General features: G+C 44.5%; 1 long non-coding RNA gene across 1 annotated transcript in view; it reads left to right on the top strand.

Moving 5' to 3' along the window:
* The window catches only part of LOC135966122 (uncharacterized), a 147,978-nt gene that overhangs the window by 32,211 nt on the left and 97,638 nt on the right, over positions 1-18,129 (top strand). Inside the window, exon 2 of the long non-coding RNA XR_010579226.2 lies at positions 14,218-14,366. This is a non-coding gene — a long non-coding RNA (uncharacterized lncRNA). The remainder of the gene's footprint in view (positions 1-14,217; positions 14,367-18,129) is intronic.

Genomic DNA, 18,129 nt, shown 5'->3' with positions numbered 1-18,129 from the left:
CCCGAACACCCTGGAGCTGTGAAATGTCAGGTGCCAACAGCGAGTATTCTACATTCATCATCATGGCTGATATTTTTCGATCGGTTTCCGTGGTGAAGGAGAAGGAAGGCCCAGGACAAGTTCGCACTGGCGTCTTCCTTCAGAGCCCTGGCCCCTGCCTGGGTGGGTGCAGGCTGACTGGCTGACTTGGTATGACAACTGGCTGAGCAGCTTTGATTAATTAAATATTTCACTCCAAATTTGCAGAACAGCATCTCCTGGCAAGTCCAGCAAGCCTACGTAACGCCTGTAACGCTGGGCTCATTAGCCTAGCAGGTCATTGGCTTGGTGGGCTGTTGTCTGTTTAACTCTTAGATAGGCTGAAAAAATGTTGGTTTTAGAAAGGAAGAAAAGGTTTAGGATTCAGCTGGCATGTCATTTTGCCTGGTACTAAGATTTCCTTCTAGCCATCTTGAAACCCCAGTAACTTCCTGTGTGGGAGCCTTACTATGTGCTAAGTATGTCGGGAGACTTAACTTCTCATTTAATCTGATCAGTAAGAGGAACATTTAGGGCTTCTGTTGCAAGGGCTAGAAAACCCAGTTCTGGCTGGTTTGTGCCAAAAAGGCATAATTGAAGGTTTTATAGTTGTCAACACTATTGGCTTCTGAAATTGAAAAATCCTGGGGTAAGGCAGCTTCAGGAACGACTGGATCCAGCACCCAGCTGTTGTCCTCGGTGTCTGACTGATTTCCTCTCTCCTGCGCTGGCCCCTTTCTCACACTGCATCTTTCTACAGGGACACAGGATGGTTGCCAGGACTTCAATCCTTATTTCTCCCTAGTTTTGTACTCCAGAAAAGCCAAGCAAGAGTTCTTTCTCAGAAGCATTAGCAAAAGTCTCAGGATATCTCATGGCTTCTTGAAGACTCATGTGGCCATGCATATCGATTCATTCCCTTTTAGTGGTAGAAAAGTCAAGAATTCCTGAGACCACAGGATGCATTGTGCTAATCATGCTAATCAGCAGGGTTTCCTCACCCAAACCACAGGGGTGAAAATTGGGAAGGGAATTTTTTTCCCAGAGAAATTCAGAGTGCTGCTTTTTATTTATTTTTTCTTGTTACAAATATTTTTGAGACAGAGTCTCACTCTGTCACCCAGTGTGGAGTGCAATGGCACTCTCGTGGCTCACTGCAGCCTCAACTTCCTGGGCTCAAGCGATCCTCCCACCTCAGCCTCCCTAATCGCTGGGACTACAGATGCATGCCATGATGCCTGGCTAATTTTTGTATTTATTTTTATTTTTATTTTTTGTAGAGATAGGGTCTTGCCATGTTGCCCAGGTTGGGTCTTGAATTCCTGGGCTCAAGTGATCTTCCTGCCTCGGCCTCCCAAAGTGCTAGGATTACAGATGTGAGCCACTACACCAGGCTGTGTTGCTTTTTAGAAGGGCGAATGGATGTTGAAAACCAACAGGTGTTTATAAGAGAGGAGTATTATTAAAATTCCTACTCTACAGTTGAGAAAACTAAGATATAGATATATTACTTGTCCAAAATTATACTATGGGTGCACGCTTTGAATTCAAGTTGGCCTTACTGCTGAGCCTGTCCTTTAACCGTGATCCTCTACTGCCCTCTCATCCTGCCCTTCCGTCCTGCCCTCCATGCCCATCTATTACACCATCTAATTGTCTTCCTCTTGTTTCACCACACTCTCATCTACAGACCTGGAAAATATAGATCCTTAGCTTTATACAAAGTTTATTTTTACACAGCGGAGAACCCCGCTAGGGAGAATTTATGTCAGGAATCACTTTCTTTCCAGATGAACTACATAGGCAGTCCTTTGTAAATTCTGTGTTTGTGTTCATGTCATTGATATGATGAAGCATATAGTATATGCATAATGATAATGATGGCAATATTACTATCACTATCACTGCTATGGCTACTGCTACTAGCTAAGAATCATCTTAGCTAATGCCAGGCATGATATTAAGCATGTCTGCGTTTAATTCTCAAAACATTTTTGTAATCTAGCTACTACCATTATGCCTACTTTATATAATAGTTAAAAAAATCAGAGGATGGGTACAAAAAAATAGAAAGAATGAATTATACCTACTATTTGATAGCACAACAGGGTGACTATAGTCAAGAATAACTTAATTGTACATTTTAAAAAACTAAAAGAGCATAATTCAACTGTTTGTAACACAAAGGATAATTGCTTGAGGGGATGGATACCCCATTCTCCAGGATGTGATTATTTCATTTTGCATGCTTGTATCAAAACATCTCATGTACCCCATAATATATACACCTACTATGTACCCACAAAAATTACAAATTAAAAAATTCAAACAAACAATAAAACAGAATAAGCTCTGTGGCAGCTGTTTGTCAAAAGACAAAAGAATTGCCTTTATAATAAAGGACTTCCAAATGACAAATAAGAAGTCGTACATTGTACCACTTTAATAAATATTCTGTTAAAAGAAGAAAAGAAAAAAACAAAGAAAGAAAAAACACAGGTACAGAGAGGTTAATCAACTTGCCCCAGGTCACACAGCGAGGAAGTGGCGGAGCTGGATTCAAACCCCGTCAGTCTGGTATTGCCTCTCATCACATTAAGCTTGTAGTTTCATTGGCATTGTGCTAAGTTTAGTGGGGGAAAGATTTACAGAAAAATAAAAATACATCTTCGTGCTGGTACTTGTGCTGTGAGGAGAGGCATCAAAGAATGACAAGTAGGCTCCGATTCACAGTTGCTTGGAGTGAGAATAATAGCTCAGAGTCCTCCGCACTGGTGCATGAGTCCCTTACATAGGGGAGCAGAATTCTTTTGGAAAAAATCCCCAAGGTGCTGTGACTGCCTCACTCTCAGCTAAGGGCCCTAGTCACCATTGTATGCCTGATAAGTCCAAACTCATTAGTTAACCTGTTTAGACCGTGGTGGTTACCTTACCCAAGATGGCCAATTAGAGGTTTCTCCCTGATAATTTAGAATAAAGAGAGAGGAAATAAAATACATACCCATTCACATGCATATCGATTCATTCCCTTTTAGTGGTAGAATAAGTAACCTGCAAACCTGGGCACAGTGGGATGCCTGCTATGCAGGTCGGAGAGGCAACTGGAGTCTGTTTGCAGTTAAAGAGAGAGGGGTGTAGCCAGCCTGTAGCCGCAGACAGAAACACGGGGTAAAGAAAAGGTCCCACCTGGGTCCCCAAGGATCTTTTTTCCTGTTCTATCCTGCCACAAGTTCAGCTACTTTCCAACCTAGCTATTTCGAGTATCTCCTACCTAAGAAACCTCCATCACATTTCCATCACTTAGAACCACACGAATCTAACCTACTCACCCGGCTTGATCTCAAATGCCCAATTTCCCTGCCAAAGGCTGGGTCAAGCCAACAGAGCCAGCGAATGTTCAGGAGGACCACATCCAGAGCAGGCCTTCCCTTGAACCCTGAGGCTCAGCTGAAACTGTGGTTTCAGACAGCAGCCTACAAGAACCCTTACTATCGGAGCCAGGTGAACCAACATGGATTTCTTTCCCCACAAGGTCAGTGAAACCTGGCACAGTGATTTCCCTTTGTCAGCAGTCAAATTGATCATCTTCTCAGGCTGCCTGAGTAATGCCAATTCCCAAGCCTTAGATGTTTGCTATAGAAAGCTGTCTCTTCTCCTGGATGCCCTGGGGACTTGTTAAACCTCTCTCTTCAGTGCAAGGAGTCAATGCCCAATCTCAGAAATGGCCCCATCTCACAATCCATCCAAGGGGGTGGGCACGATTAAAATCCCTGGTGTCACTGCTGGAGTCTCACTGTCTCTCTTTAGGGTTGATAGTTAAAAATTCATGGTTATTTTCAAAGAAGAAAAAATGCTTAAACTGCTTTCCTATTTGCAAACATTCCCTTTTTGATTCAAAATCAAACTTTTGTCTAGACAGGCAAGGGCTTTTTGCTGACATATCTTGCCAGTTCAGAAACCTTTAGGTTTTCCAAATGCAACATCCCCGCCCCTTGTAGGCGATGGGTCTCCAGCATCATAGTGCTTCCAAACACATTCTCTGAGCAGCTCAAAGCAGAGCTAACTGGATGGGGAAGCCCAAGATGAACACTAGCAGGTTCTTCCTTTGGCTCCATCATCTTCCTTAACAAATTATCTACACTGGCAGCTATACAGACTCATTAGCACAGTCTAGCTTATTTTCATGCTTGAAGCAGCTGATAAAAGACTCTTTATCACCCAATCGCTGCTGCTGTTTCTCTTTCTCCCTCTTCTTCTTCCTGTTTGTCTTCTCTTCTATTCCAAGTAATATGTGTTCACTTTAGAAAACGTAAATATTGGATAAGCATTAAGAAGAAAATAAATACCTCCTCCCATAATATTGTCCTTTTAAAAATTTTCTCTGAAGATATATACATATATCCTGTCTTAGTCTATTTTCTATAACTTAGTCTATTTGCTATAACTGAAACTACAGACTGGGTAATTTATAAAGAATAACAATTTGTTTAACTCATGATTCTAGAGACTGGGAAGTCCAAAAGCATGGTGTTAGCATCTGGTGAGGGCCTGCCTGCTGTGTCATGACATGGTAGAAGGCATCTCATGCTGAGACAGAATCAGTACGCTAGTTGAGATCTCTCTTTCTCTTATAAAGCCATCAGTCTCATCCTAGGGGCCCCACCTGATGACTTTATTTAATCCAAATTACCTCCTCAAAGGCCCCACCTCTAAACACATCAATGTATGAATTTAGGAATTAAGTTTCCAACACATGAAATGTAAGGAAAACATTCAAGCCATTGCATACCCTATAGATGTCTATGTGAATATCTCAAAAATTATCCAAAAACTTTGCAACTTAATCAATTTTATTATCTCAGTTTCCATGGGTCAGGAATTTAAAAGCAGCTTATCAGAGCAGTAGTGGCTCAGGATCTCTCATGAAGTTACAGTTAGATGCTGTTGGGACTGCAGTCTCATCTGAAGGCTTGATTGGCTCTGGAGGATCTGCTTTCAAGTTTGGACACTCCTATGGCTGGGAAGTTGGTTCTAGGTGTTTGTAGGAGACCTCAGTTTCTCACCAGGATGAACTTTCTTTCCATAGGCTGCTTGAGTACCCTTACAATATGGCAGCAGGCTTCCTTCAAAATGAGTGATCAAAGAGGAAGTAAAACAGAAGCAGCAATGACATTTTTTATTTAGACTTGAAGTCATACTCCTTCATGTGTACCATATTCTATTGATCACAGAGACCACCTCTGACATAGTGTGGGAATGTGGATGAAGACGACCCAAGGATTAGGAGGCAAGGATCCTTAGGGTCCATGCTGGTGGCTAGCTACCATTGTAAAAATATATGATATCCATAATTTTTAAACAAAATATAGTGCTGTAGTATATAGAACAACTTTTCAGCCATGTGAGTGAGTCATCTGGAGCAGATCCTCCAGCCCCAGTCAAACCTGCAGATGAGACTGTGTCCTCAACAACATCTGACTGCAACTTCAGAAGAACTTCAGAGACAGAACTGCCCAGTCAGGACACTCTTGAGTTTCTTACCCATGGACACTGTGAGATAATACACTTATTGTTTTAAGGTGCTAAGTTTCTATGACTTGCTGTTTTCCAAATCAGTGTAGTATGATCACCTCTTACTGCAAATAAATATAATTTTATAGCATCATTCTTATTGGGTCTCTGGGGAGACAGTTGGAAATATGTGTTGTGTATAGGTGGGGGTGTTTTAGGTAGTGACACTAACTGGCAGACACTCTGGAATTGGGTAGGAGCCAGGTAAGAGAGCTGTGATAAACAACTATTTCTGCTCACCTATATTTCCAATTGTCTTCTTCTTTAGAGGATATGAGGTGATCACATTTCCCCTATCATTTAAAATTAGTTATGACCATGTGACTTGCTTGGCCAGTGACATGTGAGAAGTGATAGATGTAACTTTTAAATGGAAGCACTTAATTGCCAGTGCACATCTCTACAGCTCTTTCTTCTCTTACCAGAGTGGTCATGGAAGCACATGTCTACAGGGTGCCTTTGTCAGCATAGGCCACTGAACAATGACAAGCAGACACTCCTGTTGAGGGTCTTACATGTAGCATGAACAAGGAAGAAACTTTTCTGGTTTTGAGTCACTGACATTAGGGGTGTTTTTGTTATTGCAGTTTAACCTCATTCACCATGACTCATGATTGATACATAGTCCCAAGGCAGAAGGTCATCCAGGTCTCCTAAGAGTGGGTCCAAAACCCATCTGCTGTCAGACCTATTCTTCACCCTTCTCTTACTTGACTCTGTGTCTCAGGAGCTGGCCTCTGCAAGCTGCAGGTCCCAGCTTTTCCATCACTTTGTTTGCACTGATGGTACTCATGACATATTGGAGGGCAGGGGAGAGGGAATGCCCAGAGTATTTCCTCCCTTTCTGATATGGTTTGGGTGTGTCCCCACCAAATCTCATCTTGAATTATAGTTCCCATAATTGCCACCTGTCATGGGAGGGACCTGGTAGGAAGTAATTGAATCATGGGGGCAAGTCTTTCCCATGCTGTTCTCATGGTAGTGAGTAAGTCTCATGAGATCTGCTGGTTTTATAAAGGGGAGTTCCCCTGTACAAGCTCTCCTTGCCTGCCACCATGTAAGATGTGCCTTTGCTTGTCCTTTGCCTTCTGCCATGATTGTGAGGCTTCCCCAGACATGTGGAACTGCGAGTCCATTAAAACTCTTTCCTTTATAAATTACCCAGTCTTGGGTACGTCTTTATTCGGAGCATGAGAATAGACTAATACACCTTACTTTTTGTCTCAGGTCACTGCATCATCTTCTTGTATTCAGCAGTCTCCACAAGACCCATTGTGGTTCCACTTCCCACCAGGAAACCCCAATTCTGGGCTTCAGTCACATCTCCTTTTCCTTCTGTCCCCCAGTCTCGGGGTGGCAAGAACTCCCTGCTTTGGTTAATATATGAGTTTCTCACCATCCCCTTTGGCCTCTCAGATTTTCCATCCCTTGGGTAATCCCTTCCCTGCATTAAAGTCCCTCAGTTTCACATACCCAGAGTGGTTTCTGTTTCCATGATAGGATGCGAACTGATATTGAGAGCTGACTCTGTTTCAGGGACTGTGGAAATACAGCAAAGAATAAGCCGGACCCAGGTCTGCTCCCATGAAAACTTACGTTCTGATGGAGCAGACAGGCTTACAACAGTGATTGCTCCATAAAAGGGCATTACAGAGCCCTGTACACCTGGGAGCTCTTACACAGTCCTGGGGATCAGGAAGGACTCCTTGAGTAAGTAGCATTTTTAAGCGGAGATCTGACATGCCTAACAAGAGTTAGGCATGAGAGAAGTTTTAGAATTCCCCAACCAGGAGGCAGTGGCCAGCCCAGCTGAACTTTTTGGAGCCCCTTTGCTGACTGCCATCAGGGGTGTAGCCAGCAGTGCTGGGTCTGGCTGTTCCCTGCTCCCCTGTGACCTAGCACCTCCACTCATTTTGCTTCCAGTGATCAATCAGTTGATTGCCAGTTGCACTCAATCTGGTGTTTTGGATCCAGCAGCAGATGTTTCTGAGCACCAGTTGGTTCTGCAGTGAATATGGCTGTGATCCCAGGGAAAGCACAGCATAACCATGTTGAGTTCTTGGCTCCTTTGAGAAGATGGCCAGAGAACATGGGGATTCTGACCAGAATATCCATCCATCCTCCTTCAATTTCCTCACACATGTTCTGAGCACCTGCTTGGAGCCCAGCACTCTACTAGGCATTGTGGTGGGAAATGGCCACACGATCAAGTAAAACATTCTCCCTTTTCTTGAGGAACCCATGGTCTAATGGGGGAGAAAGCAGTCACAGAGAAAACAATTGCAGTGTAAATTTCAAAGAGTACACAGGGAATGAAGAGGAGAGAGTGAATGACTACCAGGGTCATCAGAAAGAACAGGGTATTGAGGAATGAGTAGTAGTTTGCCAAGGGAAGGAAAATGAAGTATTCCAGGCAATGGAATAGCATATGCAAAGATATAGATCTGAGAATTTAAAAAATGCATTGTGGTGGTGTGCTCCTGTAATCCCAGCTACTCGGGAGGCTGAGGTAGGAGAATCGCTTGAACCCCGGAGGCTGAGGTTGCAGCGAGCCAAGATCGTGCCATTGCACTCCAGCCTGAGCAACAAGAGTGAAACTCCATCTTGACAAAACAAACAAACAAACAAACAAACAAACAAAATATATTGGGTGTGTTATAGACAAAGATTTGTGAGCTGAAGTGTAGGGTGCTCAAAGTATAAGGCGCATAGCTAGGAATATATGAGGAAAATATGGAAGGATAGAATAGGGCCAGATCATGAATGACTTTGAATGGCAGACTTAAATATTTTTAGGAGATTAGAACGGGGAAGTGCTACAGCCTCAGCTGTATTTTAGAAAGACCAATCTAACTGCTTTGTACAGGAAGGATTAATTCGTTTATTCGACAAGTATTTATTGAGTTCTTACTATGTGTCAGGCATTCTACAAGCTGCTGGGAATAGCAGTGAACAAGACAAATAAGCACCCCACCATTCTTGAGCTTTCAGTTTAGTGTGGGAAATAGATAACAAACAAGAAAGCGAATACACACACACACACACACACACACACACACACACAGTGGTGCTAAATGCTATGAAGGAAAATGAACAGAGCAATGTGGTAGTAACAGCTGGGTACTACTTAGATGTTCTGGAGCTGGCCTTGGATAATCTGGGGGTACGGGGGTGTTCCATGAGGAAGTTGTTTCTTTGAGATACAGTTATTGTCCATGGAAGGAGATAAGATTGAATCTGAATGGAGGACAGATGAGAATTAATGTAAATGAATGTGAGTTATGTAGAAAAAAGGGGAGGTTTGGGAGACCTAGAGAAGGTGACATACTCAGGGTGGGACACATTGAGTTTAAGCTATCTATAACAGGGACACATCATATCTTTACCTAAAGTTGGGTCATTTTTTTCCTGGCCACACAAGTAGACTACATTTCCCAGCCTCTCTTGCACTTAGGTAATAGCATGTAACTGAATTTTGTTCAGTGAAATATGGGTAAAAATAGCATATACCCCTTCTAGGGCTGGCTTCTAAAACTCCCACATAATCTTCCAGGACTTCTCCTTGCTCACCTGCTAGCCAGATGCAGAAGATCCAGTAGAGGATTCTCATACCCTAGAGCAGATTTTTTCAACTGATATTGTGGGCCAGATGATTCTTTATTACGGGAGACTGTTCTGTGTATTACAGGGTATTTAGCAGCATCACTGAACTCTCCTAACTAAATGTCAGGTTGCCTCCGACTCCAGATAGCCAAAAGTATCTCTAGACATTGCCAAATGTTTCTGTGTGAGAATCACTGCCCTGGAAGATGGCAGAGCCATAATACAGAAGCTGCCTGGGGCCCTGAATGATTATGTGGAGCAGAGCTAGCCCTGCTGATTTGCACTCGTCTGTGACATGAATAAGAAATATATCTTTATTGTTATAAGCCAAAGAGATCTGGGTATTGTGTGTTACAGCAGCTTAGCCTACCCTAACACGTCATTTACATCTGGAGCTCATTTAGGTCTGGGCTATAGTTCCAGACTTTGGAATTATCCATCAAAGCTGAGAGAGAGCCTGGAATGACCAAGAGTGAGACGAGAAAGGCTTGAGACGTGAATGATCAGGAATAGAACATTTAAGATACAGACAAAGGAGGAGGAGGAATCCCCAAATAAGGCTGATGACAGGAGGTAAGAGGTCAACAAGCAGAGGGTGGTGCCATAGATGCTGATGGAGGAAAAATTGGAAACTCAGCAGGGAACACGGGTAACAGGAACTTATTCGAATTACTAGCTCTCAAGTGAATGTTAACTCAAACCTAGAGACTTAAGAATCTGGGAAACAAATAACAACCAGCATGGAACATAGGCATAGAAGGCCAGGCAGCTGTTTTCCATCCTGGTACATGCCTTGACTCTGTAGGCAAATCACTCTTCTCTCTAACTGTTTAGAGAGCTTTGTTATGTTTTCCCATTAAAGATCACCATCGCCAGCCTTGCAGGATAAATGGAGCAAAAATCTATGTAAGGCTTCAATCTGGCTTTCACTCCCTTACAGCCCAGCCCTGGCCTCCAAAGAAAGGTGTTATGTAAATAAAAAATACTGTCATTACAATGTGCTGGACAAGTGTTTGATAAGGATCAGAGGAAGGCTGGGGCCCCTAATGACCACTAGTGGTGAGGGAGGTATGATTCCATCCTTGTGTTTCAAGAAAAGTTTGTAAAGGAAGCCATGTGGCAGAGACTCACTGGGATGGTTAAAAAATGAAGGAAATTCCCCATTTCCTGGTTGTAAGAAAATATGGGTGGAACAAGTCTTAAATGAGCTGATCATGACTCTGACTTTGATGTTGGATGAATGACAATGATCTCCAAGGCAGGAACACAATGTAATGAACTTGCCTGGCTTTTCCATGAAAAACAAAATCACTGAAGGGGTCTTGTGTTGGAAAACAAAGGCGCTCTGACTGCAGGGCGGGGAAGAGGAAGGCTTGGGGGGGTGTTCTTGAGCTGTAGCTAATGGGAAATGAAGGCATGAGGGCTACTAGCTTAAAGTGGTGGGGCCATGGTGGATTTTGTAGGGGCATCTGCAGTGCTACTTTTTTAATTTAGCAAACATTTATGAAAGACCTACTGTGTGTCTTGACTTGTGCCTGGGTCTGTTAAGATGGAGATCAATATGCAAATCCACAGTCTAACAGAATAGTTAGAACACTTGATTCTTTTCTCCCTTCCTCTCTCTTCTTTCTTCCTTTTTTTCCAACCATATTTAATGAGCACCTACTGTGTGCCAGGCACTGTGCTGGCAATGGGGATACGATAATGGACACAGTAGATATGATTCTGTCTTCAAGGACGCCAAGGTCTAGCTGGGAAGACAAAGCAGTAAACAAGCCACATGAGAAAGTGTGTGTTAAGGGCTATGAAGTACAGAGAACCCTGGGTGCTCACATTGGAAGCATGAGAGTGGGGCACTGGGCAATAATAAAGTAGGCAGGAGAAGTTGGGATTAATTCCATAAGGGAGGCCAGGCTTCAGAGGCAGAGGAAATGACATTGCTTAAGCTGGGTTTTGAAGGTTGAAGAGGAGCTCGCAGGAAGACAGGATAGGGGAAAGGCTTTCCACACACAGGGAACAGCAAAGCCAAGCCATGGAGGCTTGAAAGAGTAAACTGAGTTTGTGGCAACTACAAATAATACAGGGTTATTGGAGCAGAAAGTTCAAGAAACAGTAAGACAGGAGCCTGAACAAGAAACAGGAGTCAGATCATGGAGGGGCTTTTAGACCAAACTGTGAAGTTTATTCTAAAAGTAATAGGGAGCCATAGAAAGACTGTGAGCAGGAAAGTGACATGATCAGGTTTGTGTTTTGTCAAAAGCACTCTGGCCACTGAGTAGATGACAACCTGGAAAGGTAAGACTACAGAGATGAGTCTGGAAACCGCATACAAGATGGCATGTGAGGTCAACCTTGGCTTCAGGTCAACCTTGGTTCTGTGGTTAGAAATGTGGAATGAGGGTCTCAGCCCTTTCTATAAACTGTTGACTTCTTGCCTTGCTACTGGCTGGTGGCAGAGACTGGGGATAATTGTGTTTCAATTATTAGCATTGCACATTAAAATATACAACCATGAGTCAGGTGGTCAAAGCCATTGCTGGGTGGTTGACCAGAGGGTTAGGATTAGATTGGGGTTAACAATTAGATCCATTACTCAATTTCTCCATGACTGATATGGCTTTGGGTGCACATGTGGGTGTGAGGCTACATATTTCTCCCTAGAGGTACACCAAGAAGACACTGATCTCAAAGGTGAAAGCTAGCCTTCAGGGGTTTCCCAAACTGCCCCTTCAAAAGGAGATGGAAGCAGAGCTTATTGGTTAGGAGCATCCGTTTGATGTTAAATAGATCCAACCTTTATCTTTTAATAGTTGTGCAAATTACAGAACCTGTATCCTCTTTCTGAGCCTCAGTTTTCTTCTTCCATAAAATGAGAACAAATGTGGCGTGCAGTAAGTGCTCATTCAGTATTTCCTGCCAGTTTTAGGTATTTGCAGTGTTAAAAATCAAGAGGTCATTTTGGTCTTTCTTTGAATTTGTTTTTACTATGGTGTTTTCTTATGTCACCACCACTTTTTTTCTTATCAGGCATCATTCTCAAGCAAGTTATCAATGATGCCTAGGTATATTCCTGTTAACAGAGTAAAGTATTGATTTGGATTGGAATCTTCTCTCCAGAGAAACAAAGCCAATAGTGTGTGTGTGGACATTTATTTTAAGATTTTAATAAGGAACTGGCTCACATAATCATGGAGGCTGGCAAGTCCATCATCTGGAGGGCAGGCTGGAAGGTTAGAAACTCGGGTAGAAGTTGACGCTTGTAGAAGAATTTAGTAGAAAGGAATTTGGAATTTTAAAAAGGAACTAGGAGCCTCGAACTAGCACTATAACCCCATCAAACAGAAACATGTCCTCATGTGCACTAAGAGATGTACCCAGAATGTTCTCAGGAGCAAACAACTTGAAATAGCTGAAATACCCACACAGCATGATGGATACATGAATTACTACGTATTCTCACGGCAGAATACTGTCTGGTGGTGAAATATGAAATGCTGCTACATGCGACCACATGGATAAATCCCACAGACATAGTATGGAGAAAAAAACCCAGACACAGAAGAGTACAGCTCTATGATTCTGTATATTTAAAGTGATAAAGGTAAAAACTAGATTCTAGGGAGGGAGTCAGTACATTCGCCTCTCTTGGTGATTGCACCCTGATTTCCCTCAGGATGCCATTCATTCCCTCACTTCTAGTCTTTGACTTCCAAAGGGAAGGGACCTACTTCTTGTCCCAGTTTGGTCAATCAGCAAATTTCATCCCCTGGACCTCAGGAATAGATTCAGGGTCATAAGACCCAAGGCAGTCCAATGGCAACCAACAATACTAGAATTCTGGATGGAAATAACAGGAAAGAAGAACTCTTTTTTTTTTCTTTTTCACTGAGATTGCAGAGCTGGTGGAACATCTGTTGGGAACTGCTGGTGGACATCTTGCCACCATGAGATACACCTACTTAAGAATTAAGCCAATACAAGCAGGCCTGAGAGATGCCTTCAGCCAGTCGGAGTTGATTTCCCTACTCAGGGACTAGGAAATGTCTGTTCTAAACCACATCACCACCTGGGTGTGTGACAGCAAAGGAGGGAGGATGCTGGGATCAAGGAGTGATGAAGATCCACTCTACATTTCCTGCCACTGCCATTTTTCCTGGCTGGTAAGGACTCTAGTAAAAAACACCTGAACTCACCAGGTGCCACAGGACATTAGAAAGTGCATCTCCTTCTCCTACCCACTTTGTTTCCTAGATCTCAGTTTTTCCTTCCATAAAATGGGTATGCTTGGGCAGTGCAGTCATTCCGGTTGGGCAGCTTGTTAATTTCTGTTAGTTACTTCCCTGTGTCTACTCCTGACCTTACTGAAAACTTCAATGTCTTAATAGTAAAATAATCGGTAATGTGTTGGGCACTCGATATGCACAAACACATGCTAAGTGCTTTATCAGGGTTGTTACCCCCTTGAATCTTCAGGGCACTCACCCCGCAAGGGAGATGCCGTCCCTATCTCCCCTTTGCATATGGGGGCAGTAGCCAGGGGAGAAGGACACATGGGTCAAGGTTCGTGGACTGCCACACAGAGGTGAGCCAGGACTAGATTTTTCATGAGATCTTGCTTCCAGTTCGGTATAGCCTTCCAGTTTCCAAGTGGCTTTTATCTCCTCATCAATTCTCACCTGATTTCTGGAGCTGATTTCTTATTCCCATTTGATAGGTATAAATACGCAGTTTCAGCAAGGGGCAGGGAACTTACCCCAAGCCACACAGAGCTGCTGCTGCTGCTGTTTATGGTGATAATGGTTGATACCTTGTAAGGAGCCCTCGATTAGGTCGCAGTTACATGCAGCTTAGGAGAAGGAGGTATGATTATTATCTCCACTTTACAGATGAAGATACTGAAGCTGAGAGAATTACGTCACGAAGACCAAGTTACTTGGCTGATTATGATGGAGTTAAGATTGGAACCCAGGCAGTTGGGTGCCCCAGCCCACTCTCTTAAACCCGGTCAATATGTTCTCTTTCCAGAAACAGGATCTGAAAGCCAATCGCTGAGCCTCCTGGGCCATACACTGTCCCACCATTTCAGAAGAAACTCAGTGAGGAGAGGGCAGAGGGAGAATATGTCCAGCATCTCAGCCTCATTGTTTTCCACTTGGCAGCCCCCTCCGGTTCAGGTAAATAGAAGAGATTCCGTCATTGTTTGTCCCTGGTCCTAATGACTTTCGTCTTTGTGTCTTCGGAGCCAGACCTCACCCCTGGGAAGCTGGCCTGGGGCCTGAGAGGCACCAGCCGCCTCTGTGAACAATGGCCTTTGTTCTTCACACTTTCCCTATCAAAGCCTCACAGCAGGGATGGCCTTCAGAGGCGATGGGCGATGTGATAATTCCTGTGCCAGGGCTGGGGAGGGGGGCAGGAAAGGAGGGGTCGGGTCCAACTTTGACCCAGTTACTCACTCTGGGGTCTGCTGTCCTGCCCTGGTAAGAATAAACTCTTAGCAGAGGCTATGAATAGCTTGGGCTTATTAGCTCATCTTGTCTTCTGTGAATTGTTCTCCTGTTATCTTCTGGGAGTAGCAAGTCTGGAAATGATGTTGGTGGACAGGGAATATTACTAACAATAATAATAATTGATAATGATGACGATGATGATGTCTGGCTATATTTATGGTACACTTACCATGTTCTGGGTATTCTGCAGTTACATTTAAACCTAACTACAACCTTGGAAGATGAAAACTGTTATATCAGTTACTATGCATCCTTATTGTAACTCTCCATAGTTTTCAGATGAAGAAAATAAGGCTCAGGGGGGAGCAGATAAGTTGCCCAAGGTCACAGAGCTGGGCCATGAACCCAGGTCTGTATGACTCCAAAAGCCAGTGCTCTTAACCACTGGGTTCAGATGGCTCTTTGTAACTGAGCAGCACGAGAAATGGACAGAGGAAGTGCACTGGGGGCAGGCACACTAGAGTGCTGCCGCTAAGTTGAGTCACGTGACCTTGGGCTGGTGCCTGTAATCGCTAAGCCTCTTTGTCCTCATCTGTGAAATAGGATAAGTCGTCTTCATGCGTGCAGTCTCATCCATCTGCCTGCAGAAGACAGACTCCGCCCTCGATGTTCAAACTATGAGAGTTTAATTCAGGGACTACTTACAGCAGGGTGGATGGGGTTCATCACATGAACATGAGGTGCTGAGGCATCAGGAGTCTAGCAACAGTGGAGAGCTGCTCACATCCGTGAGCTGAAGTAGGAAGAGAAGAGGAAAGGGTTCAGGAGCCCGGGCAGGGCTGGGGGCATGGTGGATGAGTCACCTGGCACAGAGCAGGGACGGACACACCCCGCCAGAAATGTGGTTCTGAATTAGGGAGGAAACAAGGAAGAAGCACCTGGCTTTTCTCCTTCTTCCCTTTGATCTCCTGCCAGTGCTTCCTATTAGATGACCTCAGCCAGAAGCAGACCACAGGGGCGCCAGGAGGTGTCATCCACAGGGGCGCCAGGTGGTGTCATCCACAGGGGTGCCAGGAGGTGTCATCCACAGGGGTCAGCTTCGGCGGCACAGGACAGAGAAGGGTAGAGAATAGGCGGAGCTGGCAAATGGAGACTAACTGCAGCCCCATCTTCCAGGGTCCTGGTGCAAAGGGAATAGGGCTCTGGTTTTTTTTTTAAATTAATTAATTAATTAATTAATGGAAAGCATCTGGTCTGCAAGGGGCACACAATAAATCAGTTCTGTGACTGGAAAGGGGTCCTGATCCAGACCCCAAGAGAGCGTTCTTAGATCTCTTGCAACAAAGAATTTGAGGCGAGTCCATAGAGTAAAGAAAGTGAAAGCAAGTTTATTAAGAAAGTAAAGAAATAAAAGAATGGCTACTCCATAGGCAGAGCAGCCCCAAGGGCTGCTGGCTGTCCATTTTTATGGTTATTTCTTGATTATATGCTAAACAAGGAGTGGATTATTCATATGTCCCCTTTTTAGACCATACAGAGTGACTTTCTGACATTGCCATGGAATTTGTAAACTGTCATGGCGCTGGTGGGGGTGTAGCGGTGAGGACGACCAGAGGTCACTCGTCACCATCTCGGTTTTGATGGGTTTTGACCGACTCCTTTACTGCAACTTATTTTATCAGCAAGGTCTTTATGACCTGTATCTTGTGCTGACCTCTTGTCTCATCCTGTGACTTAGAATGTCTAACCTTCTGGGAATGCAGCATGGTAGGTCTCAGCCTTATTTTACCCAGCCCCTATTGAAGATGGAGTTGCTCTGGTTTAAACGCCTCTGGCAGCTCTATTTTGCAAAGTGTGTACTCAGTGCCAGACACAGGACGGTATACAATGGTGTCATCTTTTCACAAGAGGCAAAACGGCATCCCCACAAAGGGGGCAGATGCTGGAGCCAGATAGCCTGAATCCAGGCCCTGCTCTTCTGCTGCCCAGTTTTATAACCTCAGGAAATTCATTTATTCTTGTGCCTCAGTTTCTTCATCTGCAACAACAGTAGTACCTACACCTCACAGGGATTGGCAGAGGATCGAATGAGTTAAAACATGTGATGCTCTTACCCAGTGCCTGGCCCCTTGTCGATCCTCAGTAAATGCTGGCTATGATATTTCAAGATGCTTACATTCAAGAAGGGCTGTCAGACAAATCAACTAAGTGCAAAGTCCGATGTGTTTTCGCAATGTAAGGAGTGGGTATTGATTGGGAAGCACAGACAGGAAGCCCGTTTCGATCAAGTAAGACCTCTCTGAGGAGGTGATGTTGAAGCTGAGACCTGCTGGATGAGTGAGAAGCTTCCAGGCCCAGAGAAGGGTGGTCTGGGCAGCAGAAAGAGCACGTGCAAAGGCCCTGAGGCAGAAACAATTTGGGATGTTCAAGGAACAGCAAGAATACCATCAAGGGGAGAAGAGTATTTAAGGTTAGAGAAGTGTCATAGGCCTTGTAGGCCAGTGAAAGGAATTTAGATTTTCTTATGGCAATAAAAAGAAACTCCTGGAAGGGTGTTACAGTGAGAAGCAACCTGGCCCAGTGTGCTCATCTGGGCCCTCCAAGATGCAGGTGCCAAGACGAGATTAAATGTGGAAAGGTTTTTGTAGGGGAAGTACCTGTTGGAGAGAAAGTGGAGAGAGAGCTGGGAAAGTCAGAAGAGCTAGCTGGAGGATTGGCACACAGGCCTGATTTCCAGTGAAGGAGACACAGAGAAGCTTGGGTGGAAGCATCCCAGGCTGCCAAGCTGTCCAAGAAAGATTCATCAAAGCCCTGGGGAGTCCTTGAACTATTTAAGGAATTCTGTCTCCCAGGAACGGGCCTGCCTTCGTATCCTGCCATTTTCAGACATTGGCTGGGGGTGGCCCACAGAACAGACTGCCTCCTGTTCACGCAGGGCAGGGAGTTCCAGAGCCCAGCAGCTAGGCCCTCAGGCCATTGGGCTCCCTGCTCTTCTTGTCCCATGAGGTGCATTTTGCCCCACTTGACTTGCATTTTCAGATGTGCACTTGGGCCATTCCAAGAAGACAGGCTGAGAGGGTGGACAAGAGGTACATTGATGACCGTTAAAGGCTCTAGTGCCAAAGGCCTATGCAGGGGGCTGTATGGGCAACCCCAGATGGGGCTCAGTGTGGAGACCAGACAGAGGTGTGTGCCTCGCAGTGAGGTGAGCCCTGCCTGGCTCCAGCCCTGCCTGTCCAGCGTCCCGACACCCCCGCAAATCCCCTGTCTCCCCGGAGGAAGTCAGGCCTGTAGCCTGGCTTCCTGCTATTATGCCATTTTTACAGCCTGGACTTGATTTAGGTGTTACACTGTTGCTAAGAATATGCCCTGACACTTGAAAGGAACTTTATTATTGTCCTAATTTGTGAAGAATTAGTCGTTGCTTTTTTTTTTTTTTTTTTTGCCCCTGCTCCCCTTTCTTCTCTGCAGGGTCAGGCTGGAGCCGCGT

This window comes from Macaca fascicularis, chromosome 11 (assembly GCF_037993035.2).
Source record: "Macaca fascicularis isolate 582-1 chromosome 11, T2T-MFA8v1.1".
NCBI lineage: Eukaryota > Metazoa > Chordata > Mammalia > Primates > Cercopithecidae > Macaca > Macaca fascicularis.
This window is presented reverse-complemented; position numbering and strand designations above follow the sequence as displayed.